A 13317-nucleotide genomic window follows, 5' to 3' on the forward strand; every position below is an offset into this window, starting at 1 on the left:
GGACTGGAGGCTGCCACCTGGGGCGCTCACCCACAGCCAGCAGGCCAGGCCCAGCCCTGCCGAAGGGAGGGTGCTCACCCAAGGGAACTAGGGAAGCCTGGTCCCAGGAGGGCCAGGGTGGCTCCCCTCCACACTCAGGGCGGCTGGGGCCCTGGTGGGTGAGGGGTGCTCAACCCCAGGACCCTGAGCAGCCTGAGCGCTGGGGGCCGAGGGTGCTCACCCCCAAGAACCCTGGAGAATGAGCGCCCCTGGGAGAGGGGCGCTCACCACAGGGCTCAGAATCCCGGGGGCACCTTTTGCAGAGGGTCCCTCAGCCCCAAGTCTCACTTACCTGGGCCAGGGTGGGACAGTGGTGCCCTTTCACGGGGCTCAGCAGGGTCCTCCAGGATGGTGGGGAGATGTCCTCTGCCAAATCTCCCCCCCTCCACCGTCCTGCCCAGGTGGGCCTTGCTCCGGATCCAAGGGTCCCACAGGGTTCTTCCCTGGGGCCCAGAGAGCCCCTGGTGGCGTGTCCCAGGAGATCCTGAAAAGCCTTGGAAATTGGCCCCCGCATCCACTGGTCCAGGGCACCTTGCGCTCATGCACAGGAGCACAGCCCCATGGCCAAAAGGCCAGAAAATGGTGTGTCAGGATGGATGGATCCGGGTCCTGGGTGCCCTTGCAGTTGACATCCCCTGATAGTGGTCTTGAGGTTGCAGGTTTTCTGCACACGCCTGCCTGCAGGGCTGCACCAAAGGCCAAGGGAGGTGTTTGCCAGAAGAAAGTCTCCACTTCCCAGGTGGCCTCTTCAACAGGGACCCTTCAGCCCTCAGGCCAAAGAGGGTGTCCCAGGAGAACTCTCCACTTTGCAGGTGGCCTCTTCCACAGGGACCCTTCAGCCCTCAGGCCAAAGAGGGTGTCCCAGGAGGAACTCTCCACTGTGCAGGTGGCCTCTTCCAAAGGGACCCTTCAGCCCTCAGGCCAAAGAGGGTGTCCCAGGAAGAACTCTTCACTTTGCAGGTGGCCTCTTCAACAGGGACCCTTCAGCCCTCAGGCCAAAGAGGGTGTCCCAGGAGGAACTCTCCACTTCCCAGGTGGCCTCTTCCACAGGGACCCTTCAGCTCTCAGGCCAAAGAGGGTGTCCCAGGAGGAACTCTCCAGTTTGCAGGTGGCCTCTTCCACAGGGACTCTTCAGCCCTCAGGCCAAAGAGGGTGTCCCAGGAGGAACTCTCCACTTCCCAGGTGGCCTCTTCCACAGGGACCCTTCAGCCCTCAGGCCAAAGAGGGTGTCCGGGGCCAGGAGGGAAGGGCCCCCCACACACAGTTCACTCCCCAGGCACCAGGTTGCATTAGGGCTCAGAGGAGACTGGGCCCTGGCAGGCGAGGGGTGCTCCCCCACAGGGCCCAGGGCATACTGAGCATTGATGAGGGAGGGGCGCCACCCATGGGCCCCAGAGGAGACCCACTGGGCACTGCTGGGTGAGGGGCGCTCACCCATAGGACCCAGAGGGGACTGAGCCGGGGGCGCTCAGCCTCAGGACACAGAGGACACTGGGGACCTTCGGTCGAGGGGCGCTCACCCGCGGGCCCCAGAGCTCACTGGTCCCTGGTGTGCCTGGGGGACTAGCCCCAGAGGCCCGGGCACACCAAGTTCCCTCGGGAGAGGAGCACCCACCCGCAGGCCCCAGAGGACAAGGAAGCCTTCTGGGCGCCCCCTAAGCCCCCGCAAGACAGGCGGCTCAGCCAAAGGACACCAAGGACACTGGGCACTGATGGGTGCAGAAGGAATGCTAAGGACCCAGGGGCCCTCCCCTAGCAGGACCCTGGGGAAAGGGAACAGGGCTGCGACCCTGGTGTGGGGTGTGGGGCCGCCAGGCAAGCACCAGCAGCACCCCAGAGCACACTGAGCACTGCAGGGCGAGCGGCGCTCACCAGCAGGGCCCAGAGAGTCCTGGGGACTGGAGGCTGCCACCTGGGGTGCTCACCACAGCCAGCAGGCCAGGACCAGCCCTACCAAAGGGAGGGCGCTCACCCAAGGGAACTAGGGAAGCCTGGTCCCAGGAGGGCCAGGGTGGCTCCCCTCCACACTCAGGGCCGCTGGGGCCCTGCTGGGTGAGGGGTGCTCACCCCCAGGACCCGGAGCAGCCTGAGCGCTGGGGGCCGAGGATGCTCCCCCCCAAGAACCCTGGAGAGTGAGCGCCCCTGGGAGAGGGGCGCTCACCCACAGGGCTCAGAATCCAGGGGGCACCTTTTGCGGAGGGTCCCTCAGTCCCAAGTCTCACTTACCTTGGCCAGGGTGGGACAGTGGTGCCCTTTCTCGGGGCTCAGCAGGGTCCTCCAGGAGGATGGGAAGATGTCATCTGCCAAGTCTCCCCCCCTCCACCGTCCTGCCCAGGTGGGCCTTGCTCCGGATCCAAGGGTCCCACAGGGTTCTTCCCTGGGGCCCAGAGAGCCCCCGGTGGCGCATCCCAGGAGATCCTGACAAGCCTTGGAAATTGGCCCCCGCATCCACTGGTCCTGGGCACCTTGCTCTCATGCACAGGAGCACAGCCCCATGGGCCAAAAGGCCAGAAAACGGCGGGTCAGGATGGATGGATCCGGGTCCTGGGTGCCCTTGCAGTTGACATCCCCTGACAGTGGTCTTGAGGTGGCAGGTTTTCTGCACAAGCCTCCCTGCAGGGCCACACCAAAGGCCAAGGGATGTGTATGCCAGGAGGAACTCTCCACTTCCCAGGTGGCCTCTTCCACAGGGACCCTTCAGCCATCAGGCCAAAGAGGGTGTCCCAGGAGGAACTCTCCACTGTGCAGATAGCCTCTTCCACAGGGACCCTTCAGCCCTCAGGCCTAAGAGGGTGTCCCAGGCCGGGTGGGAAAGGCCCCCCCCCACACAATTCACTCCCCAGGCACCAGGTGGCATTAGGGCTCAGAGGAGACTGGGCCCTGGCAGGTGAGGTGCGCTCCCCCACAGGGCCCAGGGCATAGTGAGCACTGGCCAGGGAGGGGCGCCACCCACGGGCCCCAGAGGAGACCCACTGGGCACTCCATCGAGGGGCGCTCACCCATAATACCCAGAGGGAACTGAGCCAGGGGCGCTCAGGCTGGGGACACAGAGGACACTGGGGACCTTGGGTGAAGGTCGCTCACCCGCGGGCCCCAGAGCTCACTGGTCCCTGGCGCGCCTGGGGGGCTCGCCCCAGAGGCCCGGGCACACCAAGGACCCTCAGGCCAGGAGCGCTCACTCGCAGGCCCCTGAGTACAAGGAAGCCTGCTGGGCGCCCCCCAAGCCCCCGCAAGACAGGTGGCTCAGCCAAAGGACCCGGAGGCCACTGGGCACTGATGGGTGAGTGCAGCTCACTCACAGTCTGCAGTGCAGAAGGAATGCTAAGGACCCAGGTGCCCTCCCCTAGCAGGACCCTTGGGAAAGGAACAGTGCTGCGACCCTGGTGTGGGGGTGGGGGGCCGCCACCCACGCACCTGCAGCACCTTGTCCCACTGGCACTGCTGAGCGAGGGGCGCTCACCCATGGGATCCAGAGGGGACTGAGCCAGTGGTGCTCAGCCTGGGGACATAGAGGACACTGGGGACCTTCGGGCGAGTGGCACTTCCCCACATCCTGCAAGGGAGGTCTATCACTCTTGTAGGGAGAGGTGTTCACCCCCATGAACTAGGGAAGCCTGAGCCTAGCACTGCTGGGCGAGGGTCCTTACCTGCAAGATACCTGCAGAATGAGAGCAGTTGGGAGGAGCTTGGTTACTCATAGTGCTCAGAGTTCCTTTTATCTTTCGTAGAGTATCCCTCAGCTCCAAGTCTTCTTACCTGGGCCAGGCTGGACAAGAGGAAACAGCACTTATGATATTGAAGCATCCTGCATTTGTCCCAAGGATACTGAGCACTGCTTGGCAAGAGGGTCTATCACTAATGTCCCATGGGGACTGAGTATTCCTGGGCATGGGGCACTCATCTACAGGTCCCTGTATAGACTCAGTTCCGATGGACAAAGTCCTGTGTCATCACGCAGTTTATATCTTATTGCTCACTGTTCTCAGATGTCTCCTGTTCTGATGTGACCTTGGTACTGATCTGTAGGTTTCATGGGTTCTTCTCTGCTCATGCCGTGTCCTGTGACTCAGTGTTTCCTCTCCACTGGTGATCTGAGAAGTGTCTCCAGGTAATCTCTTGGGGTTCCGCCCACCTTCTCTCCTTTGTATCCAGGATGTTATAGATGTCATAATGGGTGGGGGAGGGGCAGGCACAGCTGCTTGGAGAGGTGTCAGTGTCCTCAAGACTAACATTTCATTGGACCTAATAACCTCTGCCCCCATTGGTTCAAGTCAAAGACCTGAACAGCCTTGGTCAAATTCAGTTCCTGATTCTTGTCCCTTGAATTGAATGATTCCATTGGGGGTGCTGTCCTGGGCATCAGAGGTTTGGGGTCACAGTGTAACTGTGGAGTTTGAGAGCCCCAGTTTCCCATCTAGTTCCTGCTGGTGCCAGGGGCATCTCTGCCTGCTGCTTTCTAAATAGAGACCCCATGCCTGGTTTCTAAACCTTGTTTCCTCTGTGTTCAGCCCCGGGAAGCCTAGGTCTCCCCTTTCTCTTCTCCCCTTCTCCAGCCCTCCTCAGGCACATGTAGACTGCCATGCTGCACTGGGTCTTCTGTCCCTGACAGGAGTCCCATAGGCTCCTGTGTGGTGCTCATTGAAGGGTGGGAAGAAAGTCCCACCACAGGCCTGGGATCTCTCATAGTCCTCAAGCTCCTCAGCCAGGGGCACTTGTGACCAGGCAGAGCCTGCCTCTCCCGCACAGGCTAGCCCCAGTGTCCCCAGGGCTACAGAGCTGGGGCATGTCCTTATTACCAACTTTCACCCCTGCCACAGACTTCCCCAGGGGGCTGTGGTTTTAAAGGAGCCCTGAGGTGTCTGGGCCGCACGGGGATGGACAGGGATCATGGTTTGGCTGCAGGGACCACAGCTCAGCCACCATATCAGCCTCTGTCAGAAACTGCAGCACTGAATCAGAACCCACCTGAGCAGACTTCCTGGAAGTCCCAGAGCAACTTTACCTAGGATGTCCACAGCTGCCTCGCTTTTGTCTTTTTGTGCTTATGGATTTGGGGGGTTTTAGTGATAAATTCATCCTTTGGTTTTGCACACTTAAATTATACATCTGTTTTGTTTCAAAGGAAGCTTTTGGCTCTAGGGCCCTCTCTGCTCCTTTGCTGGTAAGCTCCACTTTTTCAAGGTTACTTAGGGGACTGTCCACCAGTCCTCAAATTAACTAGCCTGCACCCCTGAATGTGAATCTGCTTTCCTAAATAAATTGCCTCTCTGATAAGGAAGGAAGGAAGGAAGGAAGGAAGGAAGATAAATTAACTCTCAGACTGTTTGGGCATGGAAGACTTTGATAAAGACTTGCACATAGCATCCTAAAGTTAAATAATACGACCATGTGACCTCAGCTTGTTTCAGCAGATCACAGCATGACTCAGATCTAACTGCCTGTGTATAGACTTGGTACTTACATACATGGTGCTTTGTCTCATGGCTAAAATCTTAACCTAGCAAGATCTCTGACAAAGGGGTTAATTTAGATTTATCGGAGACAATAAAGTCAACTTCAAAACTGAAACACGTTTGTTTTGTTTTCTTTTTGTTTGGGGCCGGGGGTTTCCTGCCATTCAGTATTACTACAGCAATTTTTAGGCTTTTAGGTTAAAGTATTAACAATGCTTCTCTGGGATCTCAAAATTTCATGAGAAGGTAATCAAGAAATAACTTAAAAATAAATTTGGTGGCCAGTCACTATGGCACATGCCTATAATCCCAGCGGTTTGGGAGGCTGAGGGAGGACTGTGAGTTCAAAGTCAGCTTCAGAAACTTAGCAAGGTGATAAGGAACAGTGAGACCCTGACTCTAAATAAAATACAAAATAGGGCTGGGGACGTGGCTCAGTGGTTGAGTGTCCCTGAGTTCAATCCCCAACCAAATAATAATAATAATAATAATAATAATAATAATAATAAATTTGGTGAGGATAAATAGGGTGTTTATAAATATATGTGATAGGAGTAAAACATCCAAATAATTTATAAGTGAGTTAAAATACTAAGCCATCCTCTGCTAAGTATGAATCAAGTACTTGGCTTCTTGAAGTCTGTTGAAAGGCACTGCATTTGGGTCTGTTCCATGTGGTTCACAGATTCCTGGTATAGAAAAACACTGACGTCATCAAGGATTATCTGATCTTCTAATAAGTTTGAGAATGACTATTCTAGAGGAACAATTAAGTGTCTAGAAAAAAAATTTAATTAGAAGGCAATCTCGTACGGAGACATACTTCAGTGGACTTTGAGCAATGAAGTTTTAAGATATTTAATGATCATTTTTGTCATCCATTTTAAATATCTGGTAGTCAATAGTTAAGCTTTAAAATAGCCACTCACCCAATACTGAAGCTTTAAAATAGCCACCTTCTATTTTAGGTAGCAGTCAGTTTAAGGGAAACATCTTTTGTTTTGTGGTAGGTGGGCTAACGAAGGCTATTCTGATAGAGGCAGCAGCTCTGGCCCTTTCTGCCTGTTGAGATCCCTTTACTATGTGGCCCAATGCCAGCAGCCGTGGCAGGGACAGCAGGGACTTCTCTGCAAAATGTCAGCTGCTGCTCTATTTCTATCACTCCCTTGCTTACATTAGATTCTTTAAAATGTATTTTTAAAAATCCCTTTGGTGTTTTAGGAAAGTCTTGCAGGATTCAAAAACAAAAATCTTAAGCTAGGCCAGGTGGCACACGCCTGTGATCCCAGCAACTCGGGAGGCTGAGGCAGGAGGATTGTGAATTTGAGGACAACTTAGTGAGACACTGTCTCAAAATAAAAATGAAAAGGGTTGGGGATGCAGCTCAGTGCTACAGTGACCCTGGGTTCAATCTCCAGGACCAAGAGAAAACAAAAATCTTGATCTTTTCACATTCAAATCTGTTGTGTGCTGTTGCTGTTGCTGGTGAGTGACCAGATTTTGCACCTGCACATGGCACTGGTCCATCTGGAGTGTGCACATGGTAGGCATTAGAGGGTTTGCAACTGAACTGTTCCCTCAAAGTCGTGTGTTGAAGTCTTGGTCTTCAGGGCAGCAGTGTTCAGAGTGGGGCTTGGGGGAAGTGATCGGATCAAGACAACTCTGACCTCGCTGACAAATCAGTCCTTTACTGGGTCATCTTGGAGGAGAATACTGGAAGGTGGGGAGGAAGGACGAGGGGCGTAGGGAGAGGAAGGGTGATCTCCTCCCCAGGCCCTCCCTCTCCCTCTCCTTCCCAGCCCCCAAGAAGCCAGCAGCTTTCCTCTGCCAGGAGCTTCCCATCATGATGCTCTACCTGGGGCTCAGAGTCAATAGAGCCAGTGACCATGGTCTGAAATTCTGGAACCATGAGCCAAAATAACCCTTCCTCTTGTAAGTCGATTTCTCTGGTGTTTTGTCACAGGGACAAAACTCTGAGTAATAGCGTCTGCATCACCTTACAGGACCATGGACAGCTCCTGTAATGTAACTTGATGATGGGTTCCAGGTAGGTTCAACCTAAGAACCACTCCTTCTAACTCTCTCTGTCACCCAAGTTAGACCCAAAGGGCCTTTCCACACTGACTTCCCCTCTGATGTGGGACCACATCAGACCAAGGATGGAGCAAGTCCACTTTGGCACTGAGGGACCAAACCACCTGGTGGAAGATCAGCAAAGTCTTCAGAGAAAGCCACTCAAGAGGAGGAAATTGTCAGAGTCAAAATGGAGTCACTGGTGTCAGCCCAGAGTACTGAGGCATCCTGCACCAGGCACAGTCACTGGGCTTCCTGGGCACCTCTGCGCCTGGGCTCCTTCTTGCCTCCTTCTCTGCAGTTTGTGACAATGCTCTGTGTTCAGGAAGAAACATCTGCTCTGCCCCAGGTGCCTTGATAGAGTTCCCACTGCAGTCCAGCAGCAAATGGCCTGTCAGATGATGGCACTCCAGAGCCCTCAAGACTGAGTAACAGTGGGGAATGGGGATGGAGTGGACTGTAATGGTGCCCATTTAAAGTTAGAAAATTTCTAAGACAGATTTTTTTTCTTTCTCAGTCCCCAGCCATTTCCTGAAAACCTGTTCATCCTCAATTGGTGTTTGGGGCTACTGGAAGAGAACAAATGTATTCTACATGTTCGAGAAGGATGTGTACTTTGGGAGGAACTGCATGGCCTTAATGCTTGCTGACCCCCTCCCCCAATTTAATGTTGAAATTTGTGGAGCATTGGAGACAGGATTCGGCCAGGGGGGCAGAGACTCTATGGGTAGCATTAATGCTCTCCTGAAAGAGGCCCAAGCTTCTGCCATGTGAGACCATAGCCAGAGGTGATGTCTGCCAACCAGAAAGTGGCCCTCTCCAGATACCAAGTCTTCCAGTGTCATGACCTTGGACTATGAGCCTGCGGAACTGAGCAAGAATGTCGGCTGCGTGTTAGTCAGACTTGGATCATTGCACAAAATGCCCAATGCAGCTAACTTTATGAAAAGAAGAGGCCAATTAGCTCAGTTTTGAAGGCAGAAAACCATGGCACCTGCCTCAGCTCAGTTCTTGTGAAGGCCTCATGATAATGGCGATGGGGACCTCAGCAGCAGGGGTGTGTTGGAGCAAGCATCACATTTCAAGTGGGGGGCAGGCAGGCTCTGGCCACGGACCCAGGGACTGCCTTAGCGTTACACCTGGGAACCTTGTTTAGAGCAACTTATTCTTTTATGTCTCCAGATTCCTAAGGCTGTCCACATGTCATCCCTCTCCAGGGCTCTAACTCTAGTCCTGTGGGCCAGCTCTGCTATTCTGTGCCTGTCACATCTGGCTCCCTGGGGATTGCTTCCTGTCAAGCAGCTATGAAAGAGCCTGTAACCCCAGGGATTCCTCACCCCCAATCCCATTCTCACCTTCTTCCTCCTGGCACTCTAGAAGCATCCCTAGCACAAGACCACACTTTGGTGTAACTGGTCTGGCACTTCTGCCAGCAGGCAGGGACTGGACACAGCCCCCGAGTGTGCATCCCAGGGGCTGCTGCTTTCAGCCCAGAACCCCAAAACACAGGTCCAGGCAGCCTCTGGCCTCCAGCCTAGGGTAACCCCAGGTTCTGGTGAAGCTGGGCCTGCCCAGAGGCCTGGGCTTCCTATCTCAAGTGTCCTTGGCCCACAGGGGTCCTGCAGCCACTTGTGGGGCTCAACATCCTCTTTGTTCTGGCAGCACTGCCTCCAACTCAGCTCCAAAGATTTTCCCCTTTATTTATTTTTATTTAATTTATGTAATCAATTCATTTAGTAGTACTGAGGATTGAACCCAGGGGCACTGACTGCTGGGTTACAGACCTATTTTTATTTTATTTTGAGACAGGGTCTTGAAGTTGCCCAGGCTACTCTAAAACTTGTGATCCTCCTCCTCAGCCATCCAAGGCACCGGGATACAGGCCAGTGCCACTCAACAACTGATGGCTTTTTAAAGAATCCTCAGCATCTTGTCCTGACCAGTAGTGTAAGGGTTTGTCAAAAATGACAGAAGGGCAGGTGTCTGGGGGTAGGAAGGACAATAGAATGAATCAACATTATTACCCTATGTACACATATGACTATAATACCTGTGGGATTCTACATCATGTGCAAACAGAACAATGTGAAATCAGACTCCATTTATGTATGATATATCAAAGTACATTCTACTGTCATGCATAACTAATCAGAAAAAAATAAAAATTATATTTTTAAAATAAAAAAAAACAGGAGTTCTCTTAAAATTCTCTTATTTTCCATTTCAACTTAATAATAAATAAATAAATAGTAGTAAAGATAAACCCACAACTTGCCTTGGCGTCGCCCACCTGGCCCTTCCTGAACCCTCTGTCCTCTGGCCTGCGAGGTTTCCTTCTCGACGGTTGGGGGCGCGCGCGAGGTTTCCTTCGAAACCTTTAGTGGGCGCTAGGCAACGGGCACGCGGCGACCCACCTCCCTGCTCCCCTCTGGACGCCGCGGAGGGCTGCTGTCTACTATGGCGCCCGCTCAGGCTTCACAATGAGACTGGGGTGCAAAAGGTCCGGCCCCGGCGGCTTGCAGCTCCCTCCCTCAGGCTTCGGACCCTGACCAGCAGGGAGCTAGCTTGAGGGAATGCCTCTGCTCTTGAGCCTCTTCCTTCTGGCCATACTTCTGATCCCAGCCACCAGGGAGGCCGAGGTAGGAAGATCTCAAGTTCTGGCCAGCCTGTACAACCAATCTAGACCCTCTCTCAAAATAAAAAAGGCTGGGGATGCGACTCAATGGTTGGACACCCCTGTAAGGCGGACGCTCTCCAAGTCTGTGGCACACCCAGCCAGCCCATTTCCATCCAGGAACCGGCCTCATCCAGGGCCAACTGTGGGTGGTAAATGGGGTTTGAGTTTGCCAGCCCCCATGCCTGGCCAGGGAGACTGCATCAGCTAGAGGAATAGGGACTGTCCCGCCAGGAGGCGCTGGTGGTTGCTATGGTAACATTGGCAGTGACCCCAGCAAGTGTCCCAAAGGGGATCACCTTTGCTCAAGCAGAAGTTCAAAAACTTGGAAAGTGGGGGGTAATGCCTGCGAGGACAGTCAGTGGCCAGTGCTCGCTAAGTCGCACTACCCTTCAAAGGGACAGTGAGACTGTGCAGGGGTTGACAGGCAGGGAGGATGGGTGTGAAGGTGTGAGAACCACAAAGTCCTGTGGTCCATTTTCAGAATTGAGTGTTTAGCTAGCCTGGTGTAAGAGCCAGTTGCAGCCATTTTAACTACAGCCCTTCCCTTTTCCCACAGTTTTAAAGTGAGCCAATCACATAGATGGTAGGCCCTGAGTGCTTCTTATCAGAGCAAGGGGCAGTGCTGCCTTAGGGATAAAAAGAGGCAGCCTGCTCACCCAGGGTGCTTTCTCACTGAACTGTTCCAGAGCACATCCTTCTGCAGAAGTAATGTTTACCTTGCTGAGTGACTTGAGCAGTGCCTGATTTCTTGCAGCACAGGGTATTTCCAGCAAGGGGCTCACCAACCTGAAGGCCCAATGCAGCTGCAAGGCAGGCACTGCAGGGAGACTGGAACATGGGGTGGAGACACTGTGACTGACGGAACCTGGAGCCTTTCCAGCTCAGACTCTTGCCCCACTGGCTGCAGGTGCATCTGAATGTCAGCTGCCCGACCCTCACCATGCACTCAGCACGCTGGCCTGAGTAGGGAGACAGAGCTGGGTTTTTATTATTGTTTATGTGTTGTCTCCATCTAATCTTGAGACTCCAGCTGGAGCTGGCCATTGTGGTCCTTGAGCAGCAGTTAAGTCCAGTCCCCAACCACTTCCCTCCTCCTGCTAACAGGAAGCTCTGCCCTAATAGCCCCAGGGCCCAGTGTAGGACAACTAGGGGCTGGACAACTATGCTTCTTTGTCCACCCAAATTGTTCAAATTAACCAATCAACAGAGAGCAGGAAAAACCTAGCTACCCCTACCTGTGAGCCATTGTCAACCCCCATAGCTCCAGAGGGCCATCACCCAGCCCCAGGGACACCCCCTGTGGCCCTACCTGGCAGCTTCCTCTTGGTTAGAGCTCTGCCTTCCATCTCCCCAGGGTCACTGTGGGAGTCCACATTGAAAGACCCTTTAAACCTTCTGTAACAGGGGTCTGGGCAGCCTCTGGCCCCAGCCCCAGGAGGATGAGGCAGGGTGATCCACAGGAAGATGCCCTGAGTGTGAGAAATAGAAAGTCTAGTGGCTCTTTTTCACAGTCTGGTATTCAGCCTTTATTGGATCCAATCGCAGCCCTTTCCTTTTACCCACCCTAATTCTAAAATTAGCCAATCATGTAGATTACATCCCGGACTCCTCTGAAGGATGTGAAGGGAGGGTACAGGTAAGAACAATGGGAAGAACCCATATGGATAAATCTTCTTTTCCTTTAAAGAGTTCTAAGCAAGCAAATGAACAGTGGCAACACGGTGTAAGAATATAGTAGTTAGTCTTTTTCAGTCACAAGAAGCACACCTGGAGGCTAAGGGTAGGCATTAATGATCACCATCAAGGCCTAATTCAAGTGTAAAAGACCTTGAGGCTCCTCTGTGGGCTGGACTGTCCTATGGAACAGTCCAGCCAACTCCTTTATCCCAGAGGTGGAAAAACATAAGGTGGGGTGAACCCAGGTGGAAGTTATAGGAGGACATGTGGGGGTGAACCTGGATGGAAAGGAAGACAGTGGCTTTGATTCTGAGTGTTTAACATAGCTTTTGCTCCATGCTCTACCCAGAACCATGTATAAACTCCTAAGTTGGCACACCAAAATGGGTTTTTCTGCTATCAGGCCTCCTCCCACATGGTGAATCTGTCCCTTCTCCCTTAAGTAAATCCTGATCCTTTTACTCTTCCCTTTTATCATTGTCTGTGGATCTTATTCTTCAAAATTCAGGAGACAAGAACCAAGAGGAAATTGGTAAATTCCTCCATGAGGCCACTGGAAGCCACACTCTTGCTGGGCACTGGCCCCACCAACCGACTGCCATGGAATTCTGTGATGGACACTTGGGCTTTGCCTTGTATGTCAGTTTCAGGGGCATTTCTTGTCTGCCACATGATGTCCTGTGGACACAGGATCATTGCCATCACCATAACTTCCATTCGCCAGCAGGATGGGTGGCACCAGCTCTGCCCACCTTGATCCTGAGGGTCTGACTCTGCAAAGGCATAGTCTCCGTGGAATTGATGGACAAAACACAGAGGCACACATCAGGCAAACACACACCTCCTTACACATCACACAACCCAATACACATGTCACACACACCCACTCAACACACAGTACTATAACTCACATGCCACAAAACACATCATCCTGTCCAAACTGTGCTACACAAACAACACGCGACATGCACAGCACCCAACTATCCACACACAAACACAGCACACACACGTCATGCACACCACACACATACACTGCATACACACCACATACATAAACATTATACTACACACCTACACCATTCTTTGAACATTATTAAAGCTTTTTTGTGGCTCACTATACGATTAATGTTTGGAAAAGTCTGTGCACATGTGTCTCTGTGTCCTGCAGCTGCACCTCAGGTTCCAGGGCCATGTGGTGTGGCCATGGGGGGCCTTGGGTCCTAGAGGAGGGGCTCATGTGCCCCTGGGGCTCACCCTCCTGGGCCCTGCTGAGCCCCTCCCATCCCAGCTGCCTCTGGTGATACACTGAGGGATCAGGGTTGAGCTCTTATGCTACCTATCATCCAAGGACACCCCTGGGCACCCACAGGACAGAAGCCACACCACACAACTCAGTAT

This window comes from Marmota monax, unplaced genomic scaffold (genome assembly GCF_021218885.2).
Source record: "Marmota monax isolate L192 unplaced genomic scaffold, Marmota_monax_Labrador192_F-V1.1 WCK01_AAM20220418_F8-fsc00218, whole genome shotgun sequence".
NCBI lineage: Eukaryota > Metazoa > Chordata > Mammalia > Rodentia > Sciuridae > Marmota > Marmota monax.